The sequence below is a fragment of the Zerene cesonia genome, chromosome 15 (genome assembly GCF_012273895.1).
Source record: "Zerene cesonia ecotype Mississippi chromosome 15, Zerene_cesonia_1.1, whole genome shotgun sequence".
Classification (NCBI taxonomy): Eukaryota; Metazoa; Arthropoda; class Insecta; order Lepidoptera; family Pieridae; genus Zerene; species Zerene cesonia.
In genome coordinates this window covers 488,343-507,940 of record NC_052116.1, presented here as the reverse complement: position 1 = coordinate 507,940, position 19,598 = coordinate 488,343, and the positions used below count along the sequence as shown (strand labels likewise).

The 19,598-nt window shown below is 34.6% G+C and overlaps 1 protein-coding gene across 2 annotated transcripts in view; it reads left to right on the top strand.

Moving 5' to 3' along the window:
- The window catches only part of LOC119832350 (allatostatin-A receptor), a 97,115-nt gene that overhangs the window by 35,132 nt on the left and 42,385 nt on the right, over nt 1–19,598 (top strand). The window contains exon 2 of one of the 2 annotated variants that reach the window (XM_038356014.1): nt 10,166–10,231. The exons of the other annotated variant lie outside the window; for it this stretch is intronic. The gene's annotated coding sequence lies outside the window, so the exon portion shown is untranslated. The remainder of the gene's footprint in view (nt 1–10,165; nt 10,232–19,598) is intronic. 2 annotated transcript variants of the gene reach the window in all.

The following is a 19,598-nucleotide window of genomic DNA, read 5'->3' as shown; positions in this document are numbered from 1 at the left end:
AGCGAGTGCGAATTGTCACTGCGGTTTAATTTCCCTTTGATCAAATTAACAACGCAATTGTGATTGCAAGAGCTTTGTACTGTAGCTTCTATGTAAGATAATAGTTTGTATGCAATCACGTTGTGAGGATTCGTAGCAAGATTCGAGAACTTTCCATTGAAATGGAAGGTTACAATTGAAGTTGTGTTAGGAGTTAAGAAACACATCGCTGTAAATATATTCAATACTAGCAGCCCCGCGGTTTCACCCGCGAAAGGCCATATCCAGTAGGAATATCGGGATAAAAAGTTGCCTATATGTTTTTTCAGTTATCCAGCTGTTTATGTACCAAATTTTATTGCAATTGGTTCAGAAGTTTATGAAACATAATATTAATAATGGCCATGCGTATGTAAAAAATTTCATTCCGATCACTGGTCAGGGCTGTGTGTTAACAGATCATCCTGTCAGAGATTTGCGTTTTATATATTAAAATACAATATGCATAGTATCGTAAATCAAGTACTTAATGACACAATCGATACCTAATTAAATATTCGTTCAATCGTTAAAAACGAATCTCTTTGTTGCTTGAACTCTGCAGGTTCTCAACTGACGCCATTTTTTAAATAGGAAATAGTTGCCATTGCCTAGGAAAGATACACCATATTTATGGCGTTCAGATTTTTTATTATTTTTTTTATGTCATAGCGGGCAACTGAGCTGGTGGTTCGCCGGATGGTAGGCGATCACCACCGCCCATAAACATTCGCAAAGGAATTTTCGAATGCGCTGCCCGCTTTTATTGGGTAAGGGAAAAGGAAAGGACTAACGACTGGAAAGAAGGAATGGACTAGGACGGGTGAGGAAAAGGAAACGGGCCTCCGACTCCCCCACTCACCGTACGAAACACAGTGGCATGCCACTATTTCACGCCGGTTTTCTGTGGGGGTGTGGTACTTCCCCGGTGCGAGCTGGCCCAATTCGTGCCGAAGCGTGCTCGACTCCCACATACACAGATATCGTTGCGTTGTATTATAGTTCTAAATCAAAGGTATACAGTAACTTAAAACTGCGACAATCTTATACGGAACGTATATGATAGACAGAGATAGCTAAATCAAACTGCAACAATTGCCTTAGTTTGTCCTCAACAATTTGTGCGTGCTAACGTGATATACCTCTTTCTATTTATTATATCATATTATATAGGATTAAGTATCCATCCTAGAAACATCGATGATCTTTTGTAGAAACGATTTATCACACTTATGTTATAATTGTGAAAGCATCTTTGTTTGTCAATCACACTGAAACTATTGGACGGATTTTGATGAAACTTGGTATACAGAGAGGGCATGAGCTGACTTCGGTGAGAGAATACTCTTTATCCCGATTAAATGCTTGGATGAAACAGGAACATTGATATTCGGGCGGAGCCAAGACAAATGTCTAGTATCTTATAAAAACACTATTCTCAACAACAGATGTTTCTTCCATTAATGTAATCGTAGATAGGAATGTTACAGAAAACGCGTTTAGAATCCCTTATCATTGCGAAAAACCCGATAGCTACAAAAATCCAGCCATTTCTCATTGTAAACACTTATACCAGAAACACTGTCGTGGAAAAATACACCTATTTTTTGAGCACTTTAAGTTGAATTTCAAGTGAATAAATTCAAAGAGACCTCAGACGAATAACTCGGAATGTTCTGGAAATAATTATGTCAAATCATCCTTCTGGCTATCAATTGTAGCGTCAATAATAGCTATTGAGCGTGAATTTGATGTGTTTGTTTGCACTGAACGCCAAAATTAGCTGTGCTCAGTTTACAGAGCGATATTTGTTTTGATAAACAGTACAGAGTAACGTTAAAGTTAGTGGTTTGTCGGACGATTTAGCGAATCTACGGTCTGCGGTATCTTGTAATTGAATTACATGTAAATATTATTCTATATTGTTGATCTAGTGCTTTCGGGAGTCTAAATACAACTTCGCTTCGCTTACGACTTGCAATAACCACCAAATATTGAATGCATCTTTTATTTTTTGTACTCAATCAGTGTTAATAAGTAAGTTTAAATTTATTGTGGTAGACATTTGGGCCAGCTCGCACCGGGGAAGTACCACACCCCCACAGAAGACCGGCGTGATAACATATTGCTGTGTGTAGTTCCGTGAGTGGGCGAGCCGGAGGCCTATATCCATTTCCTATACTTTCCAATCCTTTCCTTTTACCAGCTCCATTGTCGATAGAGACATAAATAAATCAAACATTGCATAAATCATTTAAATCAGTACAATAAGAACATACCTGTTTCCATATTATTTGAATACATATTATCACATAATACTATTTTTATGTCTGTTTAATCGTAACGCATATAAATTGTAAAACAATATCTAAAGAAAAATTATTGTATGATATCTGTTGATGAATCAATACATAAAATAACCTCTTCCCACTCCTTTCCTTTATTCGCGTCATCCATGTTTTCATTACCCTATATCTTTAAAGTCAGCAATCTACTTACGAAAGCCCTCAGCAAATAGCTTTACGCCTCTGCAATATTGTATGGGCGCTGGCGCACATCAAGCGACTGTGATATAAAAAAAAATCGGAATTTCATGGTAACAATCCACATTATTGTTTGACTACTCGGGCAAAAGCATTGGCGGTTGGTTGGTGGAAATATAGTTTTCATAGATAAGAAGTACTAAAGGTAGTTTATACTTTCAATAATTAATTAATTTCAATAAATAATTACCTTTTTAAAAAACAAAATAAATAAATAAAATTAAATGATTATTTTTCTTCTTTACTATCTATATTTTAATGCGCCACTGTCATCTGTAATTACTAAAATCACGTAAAACGTCCATACAGTTATTTTGTGGTTAGCGTTGCCAATATTGTGGAGCTAGTTTATCGTCTGTTTGGTTTAGTGGTTAATGTCAGTACGTACTAATTTGATATTTAACTTTGACTAGTAATCACTGGTTAAAGTAGGTATATATATGTAAGTTCATTAACAATTTTATCGCTTGACCGCGGACGAAAAGTCTATGTTACTTGGTTAAGATTTTATGGCCTTCTTTAAGAGAATTTTCAAATTGCTCGAGCATGAATTTCGTCTTTATAATAAGCTTTATTATGTAAGGGAAGGCTACAGAGCAGGTAGTTAGCCCGCTGGTAAGCGATCACCACCGCCCGTAAACATTTGTAGAGATTTTAAGGGGTAAAGAATAAGGAATATAAAAATGGACTGGGAATGGTGAGGAATAGGATACGGCTTTCCGATCACCCACTGACCGAACGAAACACAGTAGCATTCTACTATTTCAAGCCGTTCTTCTGTTGGAGTATGGTACCTAACCCGGAGCGAGTTGTCTGGCAATGCGTACTAGGCGTGCTGGTCTCCCACACTCAGATATGAAATTAATGAAGAAGAAGAACACGGCAGAAATTAATTTAATGAAGAAGGAATGTGAATCAAAATTAAACAAAAAATATTAAGCTACTGAAACTGAACTCCCAACAGGCTCGAAAGTCCAGTAAATAGTCCAAGTGATTTTGAGCTTTCGCTGCTTGACGCACTGATTCTCACAACCGTCAAGGCAAGTTAACCATCTTAGCAAATAATATAAAAATCAAATCACTAGCTGGAACTAGAGCAGGGTAAACTCAAGGAGTAATTACTTTAGAAGTTTATAAATATGCGGAGTAGTTTGCCCCCAACTTTGTCAATTATACTGATGGCATGACATTTTGCCGCGATGCCGGCAGTTTATTGAAAAAGCCACTACACGGTGACTTTGCGGTATTTTAACGATCGTTTAACTCGTATTTATTATTGTTTGACGCTTTTGTAATGTCACTTTGTAAAGTGAGAGGCATAGCTACTACGGTATCTGTAAGTACCTGTTGTTCTAGGTACTAATAAAAATCTATTGGACCGTTTGTGGCTTAGACAACTGTAGTACAAGATGCAGCACCTTTTAGTCTTTTAAGTTCTATTATCTAAGGACTTGCCAAGAACGAAAGTACTTAGTTAGATTTTTTTATTTGGGTTTGTTAGTCGATAATGGGTGGGTGGGTTTATAACCATTCACTTGATTCTTTTTGTATTTAATATGAAGTTCTGGTCTGACAGAAGAACGAAATCTTTCGGTCATTCGGATGACCGAATTGGTATGAACCAATAATTGCATTTATAATTTCTCTGCTTTCATACGCTGCAAACAAGGTTACTAAAATAGCAAATAACAAAAATTAGAGGGAATTTTTGTTATTTGCACAACAAGAGCAAAAAATTCAGTCAAATTAAGAACCTCCTCTGCTTTTGGGACGTCGGCGGATAAAATACACTCTGACCGACTTATTCAAGATATAAATAATGGATTCTTCAAGGATCTGCATCGCAATGAATATGTATAGACCAAGTTCGAGTTAAAGGACGTAATGAGATTTTTCTTTGAATAAATTGCACGAGCAATTTGAATTCTGGCTTATTACCATAAAAATTACACTCGCTTCCAATGTCGGAATGTGTAAGCAATGAAAAGAAATAGCGAATGAATATTTATTTAATTAGGTGTGATCTTAAGAGTAACTTTCTCTGCCACTGCTTTCAGGTGGAAATGAATTTAAATGAAAAGCGTTTTAAACGCCTCAAGGAATCAATTATAAATGAACCATCATTTAGAGGCTTGTTTGGAATCCAAACTTTTCTGAAATCAAACACAAGAAAATACCAGACTTTTCTGTTTAATTAAACCTACAAACACACAAAAGATTAACAAAAGGCTAAAATCTTAGGAGGGCATGGATACTTATGCTTATAATATTAGCCTATATTGTCAAAAGTAAGTTGATATAAACATATTTCTAGAGAACATTAAAAAATAAAAAATTAAAAAAATTATGAATGGGTATTTTTTTTTTTTTTTTTATGTTACAGTCGGAAATGGAGCGGGTGGGACGCCTGATGGTAAGCGCTACCACCGCCCATGAACATTTGTAGAGTATTTATGTATTGTATTTATCTCTGTATCTCTGTCTGTCTGTCTATCATTCACGCCTAAACTCAATTCTTACTCATTCTTTATATGAACCGCAAGGGACTGGCACATGCTTCCTGAGTGTTCCCCGACGAGTTCAATATGGAGGTCTTCAAGAAAAGAGTGGACAGGTACCTTCTATGGAAGCACGCACCATCTTAGACCACATTTCAGCTTACCATCAGGCGAGATCGTAATTAAGCGCTGCCTTAGTACGAATAAAAAAAAATTCTACCAATTAAGATGAAGGTACAGAGATTATTTGTAAAAAAAGTGAAGTCCCGGGTCCCTGGGGTATGGGGCAGATGATATTCATCTGTTTCACTGATCGATTTTCTTTATGGACAAGCAGGTGATCGGCCTTCTGTGTCCTGCCAGACCGATACATTTTATTTTATTTTCCCCACCGGGAATCGAACCCAGGACCTCTCGGTTCTACGCTCACGCATTTACCATACCAAGGAGGAAGTCCAGAGTCACAGAGATTATTTGAGACTTGAGAAATGATGTCCTCACTAGCATTATAATATTGTGACGTGTGTATTCTAATATGAAGTATTATGGTTGACACTATCGAATTTGCATAAAATCTGAAGCATATATAGGTATACTTTTGATCAATATAATTGCTGACAAATTCTAGCAAGCACCCGTAACCCTTTCCCTGAAGTGGCTCTACGGAACACAGTGGGGTTTTATTCGGTAGGAATCTGACGAGCCACGGTCCCTTTCCCCGGGGGTCTTGATATCTTTTTTTTTTTTTTTTTTATGTCACGGTCGGCAATGGAGCTGGTGGGACGCCTGATGGTAAGCGCTACCACCGCCCATGAACATTTGTAGAGGCGTAAAGTCGATTACAGATCCTACGCCTCCACAAATGGATTGCCGACTTTAAATTGGGAAGGGATTAACAAAGGATTGGCGAGAGGAATAAAGGAAAGAACTGGGAAGGGGAAGGAAAAGGATATGGGCCTCCGGCTCCCCCACTCACCGAACGAAACACAGCAGAATGCTATTTCACGTCGGTCTTCTGTGTGATCTATATTTCCCCACTACAAAAAAGGCGATAAAAATTACACTTTTAGCTTATTTAGTCCTCTCAACGCGGCTTCATAACTCCATTTCAAGTAAAAGAGGAAAAGTTGTGGCCACCCGTTCGACTAGCAGCCAAAATACATCATTTATAATTAATTTAAAACTCAACAACAGACATCAAGGGATAATATTAAAATGAAACGTAATAAAACATTTAATTACTTCCACAGAGTTTCTTCGTTTTCAGTCGCATACATTTTCATTTTAAATTAATGTGAATTAGTAAGATTTAGTATCGTACTTTGCGAGGATCTACTTAACCAGCAATTATTGTGTTTACAAATTACAATTTGTACGAATCCTTTACGGTGTTAATTAATTTTTAAAGTTATCACAGCGTTCGGGCGAAACTCGTTTGCGTTTACCTCTTTGCTGTAAAAACTGCTAAAGAATCGATGGTCATTTGTCACTACATAGTATAAACAAAGTCACTTTCCCCGTCTGTTTCTGTTTAGATCTTTCAAATTGCGCACCTCATTTAATATAAATAAAAAAAATGGTTGCCTGTAAAGTCGGTTTTACGGGCGAAGATTTTACGTGACAACGTCTTTTTTTCCAACGCCAAGAACGCTCGAGAAAGACAGAGACAGAGACACAAGCACGCACCGATTCAATGCGCCTAATTCTAGTACTGCGCGCGCGGCGGACCGATCATAGTTCGGTGACTCATCGTAACGTTACCGGGCGTTACACTTTTTCATGAGTGACTCCGAGCCGCAACCTAATTTAATTATTTACGTTGTCACGTTAATAATAATAACTCCTATTTATCTTCGGGAAACAAACAATACAATAACTCTTATAGATTATAGATATATACCATACACATATCAGCAAAGTTTCCACAAAAATTTAAATACTTTAAATATGAAAACACGCTCAGTCACATACGGAATATAAAGGATACAAAAAAATAGCAATCACATGTATGAGAACAATTTAAGGATAACAATAACAATTCATTGTTTTACGAATTTTTGTAAGTTTTTAAGATTTCAATAAAATTATTAGGTAGAGTGAATCAAGAGGAAGGTTTCTATGTACATAACACATGAAATGATGGGTTTTACTCTGAATTTAGCGCAGGTGAAGCCGCGGGCAAGAGGTATTTTTTATATGAAATGACGCTTCTAGAATATGTTCATCTGAATGAACGAATCTTTAGGTTTAATTTAGGTTGATCTTCTCTAGCGAATTGTAAGGATCTTTTTACTTTTTACTCTTGATCATGTATTGCTTTTCTAGGTATTCTTAAGGAATTTATTTCAATTGTGTGTATCGGATATCAATTGTGTTTTAACATTCTGTTCTCTGTTATCTTTCATAACCTGAAAAAACTAGTTTAACTATCGAATCCTAAAATCTATATAATGTCGAATCACTTAGAAACCGCGCGCATTCGTATAGAATTATCCTTGATGTTTTTGAACTTTGATTATTCAACATTCGGCCCAACTACCCTCACTTTGTAATAGTCCTTGTGACTGGCTGCGATATGTTATCAACTGACAACATCAATTAGACAGATATAGAATTGCAGTGCATTCTTATTAAGATCAAACTAATATTCAACACATGCCCTATTTATTTCTAGAAATCCTATTCTACTAATATTATAAATGGGAAAGTTTGTAAGGATTTGTGTGTGTTTGTTGCTCTTTCACGCAAAAACTACAGAACCGATTGTAATGAAATTTGGTACGTATATAGCTGGACAACTGGAATTACATATAGGCAACTTTTTATCCCGATATTATATATAGCATTGCAGTATCAAATTAACAGTAACATAGTAGATACTTGCACCTTGCTCGTGTAGCCATAATTTTATTATCAAAGTAATGATGCATGTGACTAGGTTTGCTCTTATTCAGTTAAATGGTAATGAACTTAAGTATAACTTAGTTAAGTTCAGGACGTGTAGTTTACTTAAGAAATTGTGCCCAGGAACAGGTCGTAATAGTTAAAGAAACTTAGACATTTTAGAATAGACTCAAACTCAATACCAAATTCAAACCCAAAATCGACATTTTTATATTTAATAAGACATCTTCTGTGTTCATTTTTGAATCGTCATAATATTATAGTTTCATCATTTACCACCATTTCGGATGGTAAGTTCTACGGAGAAGAGCCGGCAAGTAACTCTGTATTTGCATTTTTAAAACCATGCTAATTATTATTTTTTAATTTTAAATAATAATAATAATGCCAAAGATCTTTCGATTGTTAAGCAACAACATTCCATGGATTTTCCTTCCACATATTCATGAATATTACAGTAGACTCTCTGAAACGGAAAAAAAACTAAAATAAACTAAAAAGACAAAAAATGTATTCCTAACAATGATATAAGACAATAATACAAGAGAATAGTAACATAAGATAGAAGGAACTTTATTAACTCGTATATAAATTGACGCATTTTTTTTACAAATCGGTTAATATATCAGAGATAAGTAGAGTTGCGTAATATGATTTCTCAAATTCTTTAATCTTCTGTACTCAAATCTTATTATGACTTATTTATATCTCAATAAGTACCCACACTCAGACTATTTTAAGCTTTATTCCAATAAGCGTTAAGTATGTCAAGTGTCTTTATTGGAAATTTTGATTGAATCTTTCAAAAAGATTATTATATAAAAGTATTATATTAATATTTCTTTATATGAAAGTTAAGAATATACTTGAAAAATTTCGTAATCTTAAACCAATTCGAACGATTAAACAGATTGTGATGATTCCTTTTTCATTTGAAAGCTAGTTCTTTTCGCGTGGTCCACTTTAAATTTGGTCTAATTCTAGCCTTATGTTAGACCGCTTTCAATTTATTACATTTCAAAAATCCTAATCAGTTTTGATTTAATTTCTAAATAAACGGACAGACCTTTCTATTTGTAGTACATTAAAAAATAAAGTAATTAGTAAATATCGGTATAAACCTCCCCACCACTACCCTTCTTCACACACACAAATACACACAAGAGTGTACGTATCTACCCAGATCCACACTAAAAAAAAACACTGTAACAAATTTGTTATATAAAAACCACACAAAGTACCAATTCAGCAATTGTTAAAACAATGTTAAACTAAAGACAACAATGATTCGAGGCCGTTTTACGCATTATTTTCTATATATTTGTTCGATATATCCTAAAAAAACTAAGATTAAATTGAATGCTTTTACGTTTTACTTGAATGAAATAAACCACTTTGTTCGATAAAGGTTTTTTTTGTGTCATAGTCGGTAAAGGAGCTGGTGGGTCGCCTGATGGTAAACGCTACTATCGCCAAAGATCATTCGCATATCTGCAAATAATTTTCCGACTTTTAAAATTGTGGAAGGAACAGATGAGGGGAATGAAGGAAAGGACTGGGTTAGGCAAGGGTAAGGAAAAGGATACGGGTCTCCAGCTCCCACACTCAACGAACGATACACAGATATTTCACACTAATCTTCTGTGTGGGTGTGATACTTCCCTGGTGCAAGCTGCCACTTTGCTTTAGTGGTGGTCGGACGAGTTTCGAAACGAAACGAAACGAAAGTTTTGAATACGAAACACTAATAATAATAGTTTGAAAAAACTAAAAAACACGCTTTTATCATATTTTGCAAATTGAAAAATGGAATAATTTTATCAAATTAGTGTATTGTCATCGGTCCTCAATAAATCTACAAAGTTTGAACGAAATCTGGCCGTTTAAAGTGGGTCAAAATCGCGCCCAAAGAAGTCGGTTACAAACAAACAAACATACAAACATACAGGTGAAGCTAATTAAAAGCGTGTAAAAATACAGTCTAATAAAGTGAACTCTTCCTTTATTGAAGTCGGTTGAAGAGTTTCGCAAACGGTTTATTTGCTTGATAAATAACATCCAATATTCAGTCTGAAACATCCAACAATAATTATTGATCAAAATGAAAAAGAATCAGTTTTTTGTAATAAAATCGTTACACAAAGCCGCCTGGGGCGCCCGCATGCGAGCATATTGAACCATTTATTTTTATTTGTTTCTCAGAACCGTCCCACTGCATGGCCCGAAATTGGAAGTTACATATTCAGCGAGGATTATTGCATTGTTCTCGTGAGTTTTAATTTAATTTCGTATATTATTTTTTTCAGGGATTTTAAAAAACGTAGTTTCAATTCAATTTGTTTTGATTGTACTATAGTATTAATAACGTTAACTGACTCAAAACAATAAAGTTTTATCATCGAATAGAATTCATAAAAGCTATTAATTTGTTTGAAGTCAAAATAACGATACTTTAACAAACTGCATGATATTGGATACTCGTAATTCTCTTAATATTTACAAGATAAATAAGCACGCTTAATATTATTAATGTGAAAGTATGTTTGTTTGGTTGTTTGTCCGTCAATCAAGCTAAAACTACTGAAAGGATTTTGATGAAATTTGGTATACAGACAAGGTATGAGCTGACTTGGGTGATAGGATACTTTTTATTCCGATTAAATGCTCCCTTGGGATAAAAGGCATCTTGATATCCGGGAGCCGGTACGAGCGTCTAGTAAATAATAATTTTATTTTCCAAATTATCATGAAACAGAAATTAGGAACCCTTGCTCCTTGATTAGGTTTCACACTGTGGAGAAACAAGACTCTTCTATTGATACATGTTATTCTTTTAAAAACTGTTTTTTTAAACTACTATTAAACTTAAAAACTTTCGGAACAAACAATTTTTGTTAATTATACAATATCATCATTATCAGCCTATACAATAAGTCCCCACTGGGACACGGGCCTCCTGTCAGGGTTCAGGCCATAATTCCTAGCTTTAGTTACAAAATCCCTACTAATATTATAAATGCGAAAGTAACTCTGTCTGTCTGTTATGCTTTCACGCCTAAACCACTGAATCGATTTTTATGAAAGTTGGTATGATGATAGAACTGAACTTGGGAAAGGACATAGGATACTTTTTATTGCAAAAAAAAGTGAAAAAGGGGTTGAAAAAGGGGATGAAAGTTTGTATGGAAGTTCCTTATTCTCAAACATAAAATCATGTAAGATTCTTTCACACCTAAACCACTTAACCAATTTTGACAAATAGTCCAGACCTTGGGAAAACCTATAGGCTACTCCTTACCATGTCGCGCGATATAACCGAATTCCACACAGGCGAAGCCGCGGGTGGAAAGCTAGTATAAAATACATTCATGCATCTATACTATTAGCTTATACCTGTGTGAGTATGTGTGTATGTGTGTGTGTAATAAATGTTTTCTACACAAAGGTCACCTACATCTGTGGCAAGAAGGTACATGTGCAAATTCTAAAATAGGATGAACAAATTGCTAACGGTTTCCTATTAAATACAAAACGAATCAAGTCAGTGAAACCAAAACACAAACTAACGAATAGCGAACCTTCTTCGTTTTAAATAAATAAATAAAAACGTCGAATAGAGAACCTAGAATCCTTCGGTGTTTTGGGATGTCGGTTAATAATTCAATTAAACACATACACATTACACATTATAAATTCTATAGCTTTCATCAATATCAGTCCTGCAATGTCCTCTTTAACAACTTTAAACATTCTTATTAAAACCCCAAAATCAGGCGAGGTTGGGCCATAAATCTTTACTTTCAAATGAGCCCTAACCTCTTACGGCCGTCAACATAATACCCCCTTAAATCACCTTCACCTCATTCTACCTTCCCTCGCCATTATATTACCATAAACTGTGCTTATGCCATTCGAAAATTATTTAAGAGTTATCTTTCATAAACACCACTGGGCTATCTTTTACACAGCCCCTCGGAAATTCCGAAATTTGCTTGAGACGATATATTTAGAAGGCGTAAAGTGATGTCTCAGGTGGCGGTTTTGTAATTCGTGAACAACAGTTTTATATACCTCTTACAAAAAAATATTTGCACTGATTTATTAACGTTATGACGTGATAATAATAATGTATTTTTTAGCGTTACACAGATCATTTATATAAACACTAGCGGTCCGCGCCGGCTTCGCCCGTGGTACATATATAACCGAGTTACCTCAATAAATGGGCTATCCAACACTGAAAAAATTTTTCAAATCGGACTAGTAGTTCCTGAGATTAGTGCGTTGAAACAAACTTTTCAACTTAATAATATTAGTATAGATCACCTTACCGCACGCGGCTTCGCTCGCGTTAGCTAAAACTTTCCAAATTATATACTTAAATCTTCCTTGATAACTATGTTATGCAGTCGAAATTGATATGATAATAATTGGTGCAGTAGTTTATGAGGTTAGCGTGAAAAGACAGTCAGACCCTGCGGAGAGCTTTTCTATAATAAGTATTACATGGACAAAAGTAAATATTTCTATAACTCATATTATGTTCCTCTGATAAACGACATTGTATCATGCCTTGTAAAATGTATATACATTCAGTGGTTTTCGCGTAAAAGAGTAGCAAACATACATTTTCACAAAATTTGTCATTTATTGTATAAATTTTAAGTTTATGAAGTTTCATATTCCATCGTGCGCGCCATTTTCATAAGGAGAGGTACAAAGTTTCCGTTTTATGAATTAATTTACATAATTATTTATCTATCCGCCCCGACTTTGCCCGGGGTACATAATATATACCCTATAGCGCTCAAGGTTCGAAAAGACGCATATATCCAACGGTGAAAGAATTGTTTATATTGGTCCAGTAGTTCCTGAGATTAGCGCGTTCAAACATACACACATTTCAGTTTATATTGCTAGTATAGATATATTATCATTCGAATTCATAATTTTTGTTTCTTTGGATATTTAAACTGAAATATTAGAACCGATTTGGGACACAACATCTAGCACTATGCAGAGATCTAGGTAAAAAAATAATTCAAAACATAAAATCAAAGTCATCTTCAAATTATATGTAATTCCGTAATCTGATCTAAACATTTTCGAAAGAAATCGAGATTCAGGTGAATTCGCGCGTTATTTCCAATCCAAATAACATATTTAAACCACCCAACCTTTCATTACGTCACAGACTCGCCTATAATAAACGCCACATTGTAATAACACCCTAATCATCCCCTCTGATTGCTTGATTTGGCGCCCAATATTTCCTAATCTCAGCCACAATATTTATATTTAGGTTTCCTGAGGGTTGCATGTAAAAATAACACAAGCGAAATTCTTAAGAGACATACTTAAGTATTTAGTGTATAGATTTCGTGCTCAACAAATTTTTCCCATGAATACGGAGATTAACTGTTATATTTTCAATGGGATATTCTGCTTTTTGCCTGCTAAATCAGTACAGTAGTCTCCCATATATGTATGTAAACATATTTAGTCGTAATTACGCTCAATGCATGTCCGCTATTGAGACCTTATTTAATTAATAGTCCTTATACAAATAGGGTGTATCACCAGCAGTGTAGTAAACACTTACAGGTCAGAGTCGTGATAACACAAATCGCTCTGAACGTATATTTACAGGCCGTTGCTACACGATCACTTAAGCTTTATATACAGTTATAGAAAAATAACCTCAGCGCGATGTAGAATTGCTCTACGCAATTTGTTATCGAATTATGGAACTACAATAGTAAAACATAGGTACATAGAATATTTTACTGACAAACTAAAGGTTTGGATAAGGGGAAGTTATCTTCTATCTTATACTAAACCAATATTACCAATTACACAGCCCTTTTGACGTAAGAACGTCTTAAATTATGTTGCGGCTCGGAGTCACTCATGAAAAAGTGTAACGCCCGGTAACGTTACGATGAGTCACCGAACTATGATCGGTCCGCCGCGCGCGCAGCACTAGAGAATTAGGCGCATTGAATCGGCGCGTGTCTCTGTCTCTTTCTTTTTAGTAAACAAAATATATTTTCTATAGTTAAAATTTGTGCAATTCTTATTTTTATTCAATTCCTTGTTCCTATTGTGCAATTTAATAATATTCATATCAATAAATATTCTACCGAGAAAAAAACGTTGTCACGTAAAATCTTCGCCCGTAAAACCGACTTTACAGGCAACCATTTTCTTCACTTAAATTCTAACAAGATACGATTACGAACCGATACAACGTCAAATGTAGTTTTGTACGCATTTTAGGCTTCGTCAAATTTCGCAAATACTCAAAGGATATATGGTTCACCGCGGTAAAAAGAAGCCCATGCCTCACTATCGCCAGATAAAATAATAAAAATGCACAAGTTTGACGTGAAACAAAGACAGATGAACAAACAACTTTCTCATATAGCAAGAATAAGGATGTATCATTGGGATACGTCGCAGGTAACAGCTGTATCTGAATTTACCGAATTACCTGTATTCAGTGTCGAAATCAAGTAAATTAGGATTGCGGTACCGACACAGTACCATTTCAAAGAGACCACTAAACTACTACGTTACTAACATGTACGATGCTAAACAAAACAAACAAGGTAAAACATCCGCTTTTTAGCTGCCACATTTTAAGGGATTACTTCTATGGAAAATAAAATCCTACTAAAATTATAAATGCGAAAGTTTGTAAGGATGTGTGTGAATTTGTTGCTCTTTCATGCAAAAACTATTGAACCGATTGCAATGAAATTTGGTACGTAGACAGGTGGACAACTGAAATAACATAAAGGCAACTTTTTATCCCGATATTCCTACGGGATACCGCCTTACTCGAATGAAACCGCGGGGCGCGCAGCTAGTAAGTAATATTTTGAAGTGCTATTTGCGCTGAGCTATTCATTTTTACGCTTTCGACATTAGCGCCTTTCTGGTATTTTTTTGACATTTTGTATTATTCAGTACTAGCTGTTCGCCCCGGCGTCGCATGTAGTATGTATTTAACCTATGTCAGTGAGTGAAGTTGCAGCTTTCTAATGGTTAAAGATTTAGAAATTAAAAAACTTTTCAACGGATTTTAAACGCGATTTATTCATTATATTATTAACCCGACGTTTCGAACACTTTACAGCGAGCGTGGTCACGGGGAGACTGAGATGTTATATGTCTTGAAGGTCATACAAAAATTGTTGTTTGTGAACTACCTCCACCTATTTCTCCGCAGTTGGTATGTGGAGTATTTTTCTGGATGTTGGCAGTATTGGCTGAATGTATTTTAAATGTATAATACTCGCGTAAAACCAAACACAGGAAAATACTATGGTTAAAGATTTTTTGAAATCGGTCCAGTGGTTTGTGCGTGAAAAGGTTACAAACATACTGTACTTAAAGGGAGTCTAAAACTATTCTATACAACGCAGTATAATTTGTTAGGCAGGTTTCATCACTTAGAAGTTTGATGTTATATCATACTAGCTGCGCCCCGCGGTTTTATTCGCGTGACTTTGTATCCCATAGGAATATCAGGATAAAAGGTTGCCTATGTCTTATTTCAGTTCTCCAGCAATCTACGTAACAAATTTCAATGCAATCTGTTCGGGAGTATTTTTCGTGAAAGAGTTAGAAACATCCATACATACATACATCCATACTTACTATTTTTCGCGTTTATAATATTAGTAAGATTTTTGCTATTTTTCAGATATCATATATTCATTTACATTAAACCATCATATCAAAATATAAATTATTTTAAAATGAATAGATGTAATTTATTTCAACAATCGTTATGTGATTTTCATTTCATGCGTATTCATTTAAAATTTAATTTAGTTTTATAGCATCGAATGTTTTATAAATGAGTGAATTTTGAACAATTATAAATTACTCGTTTTATTTAGCATTAAACTAATAAAGTGAATTCCCGTTATCCTAGTGGGGTATGGGGCAGATAGTATCGATCCACTGATCGATTTTCTTTATTTACAAGTAGGTGTAGCCTTCAGTGTGCTGCCAGACTGAGACATTTCTTTTGAGTTTACCTACCGGGAATCAAATTCTCGGTTCTACGCTTTCGCGTTAACCACCGCACTACGGAGGTGGTACTATCGCACTACAAAAAATGACCACAATATTCTAGGAACGTAGTCGTCGTCTTCGTTAGCCAAGGGACGTCCACATCTGGACAAAGGCCTCCCTCAAGGATTTCCACCTAGACCGGTCACTGGCGTTCTGCATCCAGCGGCTCCCCGCCACTCGGACCAGGTCGTCTGTCCATCTCGTGGGTGGACGTCCCACGCTTCGTCGGCCAGTACGTGGTCTTCATTCCAGAACCATTTTGCCCCAACGGCCATCGGTAGGAACGTAGTACCACACAAAAATTAAAATGGGAGAAAATGGCACTGATTTCTTATCACAAAAAGAATTACGAAACCCACCGAGTCACCGATTGACAAATCCCAAATTATAAAAGAATTGTAACCCCTCTTCGTTTTTTGAAAGTCGGTTAAAAACATACCAATACGATTGCCCCTCCACTTGCTATTACAACACCAGGCTGTGGAAGATAAACACATCGATATAAAGGCGCTCCAATAAAACAAAGTCATAAAGCAATTCATCTTTGGAGTATCAATTCCATTCGAAAGTTATGATAAGTTGGTTAACATTATTTCCCTTGAAATTCAATTTAATCTCACTTTGCCAAGTTCAAGTATCGATGATGTGATTGTGAAAGATTGGTTTTGTAATCATTTTTATATTGAATTATTGATCGTCACAATTTTGAATAAAATCTCGTATTTGATAAGTGATAATGTGAATTAATGAGGGAGGCTGAGAGCTCTTTTTTGTTTAACAAGTGCTTTGTTTTTTAGCTACTTCAAAGGTTTTAAGATAGTTCAAAATTTTAGGATAGTTCTGACAAATCAGAAGACGATTTAGTTTTTTGTTAAAAACAATTATTCTTATAATGTATTCTAGTCCATTTATAAATTAAGGCCTTTCAAGATTCTAAAGCGTGATTTATTATTAATGTTGAATATTGAAACAAAAAAGATGAATTATTCAAAGAGCTACATTATTCTTAAGTTAAATAAGCTTTTTTTATCTTTTTTAGTAGGACTAAAAGGGTGAAAGGCGAGTTCTAGTACTTATAAGAATCAATAGAATTATAATTAAACATCACAAATTATGGGTTCAAACCTAGGTATCTATATATAATTTATATCATCAGTATAATTTTATAGAGATTAGAAGACTTATCTCAAAGTTTTTAACATACTTTGTTAAAATCAGTAATGACTTTTTTGTTTGGTATAGTGTACTTACAAATACGTAATAATTATAAAAACTTCAAAATATCAGAAATAGACCAAATTAAAAAGAGTCCACTTGGAAGGCACCATCTTTTAATTAGCAAAAGAATTATCAAAATCGGTTCACTCAGTCGATTGTTATGAGAGCAATCACATTTCAAACAATCCTTTGTGCAATTCGATTGAAAATACAGCATCGTCCATATAATTTATTAAAATGAGAAGAATATACTGTTTTTTAATTTAGGTTTTTTCTATATTGTATCATTTGTGTTGAAAGTCCATGCAATATTTATTTTCCTTTGATATTTGATCAACCGCAACTAAATAATATTTTTCGCTTTCAAAACATTGGCCATATAAAATGATACAGTGTACAGAATCTATCGAAAATACTGCACTCCATATTACTAATTTCCTCTGCCCTTTTGAACGTCGTTTTTACTAGCAAAATATTTTGGTAAAAGGATTTAAGATATTTTAAATTATCTTTAATAAGATTATAAAGAAGCATTTAAAGTACGTTTGTTTGCTACGAATTGACTTATAACTGCTGGATGTATTTCAAAAATTCATTTTTATTCAATATTCTAGTGAGAAAGTCACATCTATACAGAGTTATATGAGTAGGATCTAGCGATGGTTCCTGATTAATCTATAATCTACCTCCGTTTCGAAATTTCTGAAAAAACGGCTCAGTGTTATAATTGTGAAAACGAAGCAAACAGACAAACATAATACATTTCTACTCGCCAAAGAACCAAATTGCTTTTATTATTATTCTAGGTAAAATCTAAATTGAATCGCTGTATTCTAGGTACAAAATGGAACATAAGTAAAAAGTTACTAGTATAAAATAATACAAGGTTTTTTTAATTGTAATTGTTTTGTAAAATAGAATATATTTATTATTAACACGCTCTTAATTGCTTCATCTGTATGTTTGTAACCGCCTTTTTAAGACCCAATTATGACCCCTTTAAACAGACAGATTCAATTCAAACTTATACACTTATCAAGGATCGGTGACAATATAATAATATTATGAGTTTATCTTATTATATTAAGTTCGCCTGTTTAAATAATTTCCTTACGATTACTCTGTATTGGAGACAATTAGTTCATCATTAAAGCGTGTTCTTTAAATTTTATAAGCGTTATTTATTATTTTCATATCATAAACAAAATAACATACGTTTTATCTATTTTGTTATTAACAAAGAGCCTATTTGTAGTAGGTTGTTTTTCAAAGGTAGCTCGCTATGTAGCGATAGACAGACTCAGTAAACAGGGCATAGGAAAGAAGCTATCTTCCAAAGCGTATAGAACTAGTTTTCTCTTAGAATCTCCCGCATTCAAGCTTTTAAAGAAGACTTCGTGACAATTTAAATGGAGTTTGAAGCTACTGACATAATAAAGAAAACATATTAATCAATCTATAATAAGATAAGATTAATAATACTTCGTTATGAAAATGTAGTTGTATCTAATTTAAAATGCTTTACAAACAAATGATACCTATTTTAAATTATGTTACTAGTTACGGATCGACCCATAAATCCGTTCAGTTGTTTTGGCGTGAAAGGATATCAAACATATTATTCATCCTAACAATCTTGTGTTTATAATATTATAAGCGGTGGTTCAGTGGTTAGGACCTCGGATATCAATCAAACAGTCGGGCTTCGAGACCACACGAGTATGTAAGAAATAAATTGACAGCACGAAACGGTGAAGGAGAACTCAAAAGAAAAAGAGAGAAAAAATTAAAAAGCTCAACGACATTTGCCAACCCACACTTGGTCAAAGTGGTAGGTTAGGTCTTATTGGAGGGCCGTGTCCCTGCAGCGGGAATATATATGGGCTGATGATGATAATAATGCTTCATGTCGAGAAATAAATCGGAGTTAAAGTCAAATTAAATATGTGACAGTTAGCAAAGGCGTTTAGTTCTAATTAGTTAAAACGCGTGCCCGAGAAAATGGGTTTCAACTGTATCATATACATTTAAATGTTTTTCTAAGAAATCCACGGAGCAGAAGCTCAATACAGAAGTATGAACATATAATTTTATTCTCAGGCCCCAGGGACGTCATAATTTCTCATTTTTCTCTCTCTTTACATTTGAAAAGGCTTTTAATTTGCTTGTATTTAAAGGTTTAATTAGGTCCCGTCTGTCTTAAGGACATTGCGAATGAAATAACTTCTAATGAAATCATAGAAAAGTAAATTTAAGACAGTTTTATAAATAGATTGTTGATTACGAAAACCTTGGCGTAACAAGATAAAAAAGCAATTTATTTATAAGC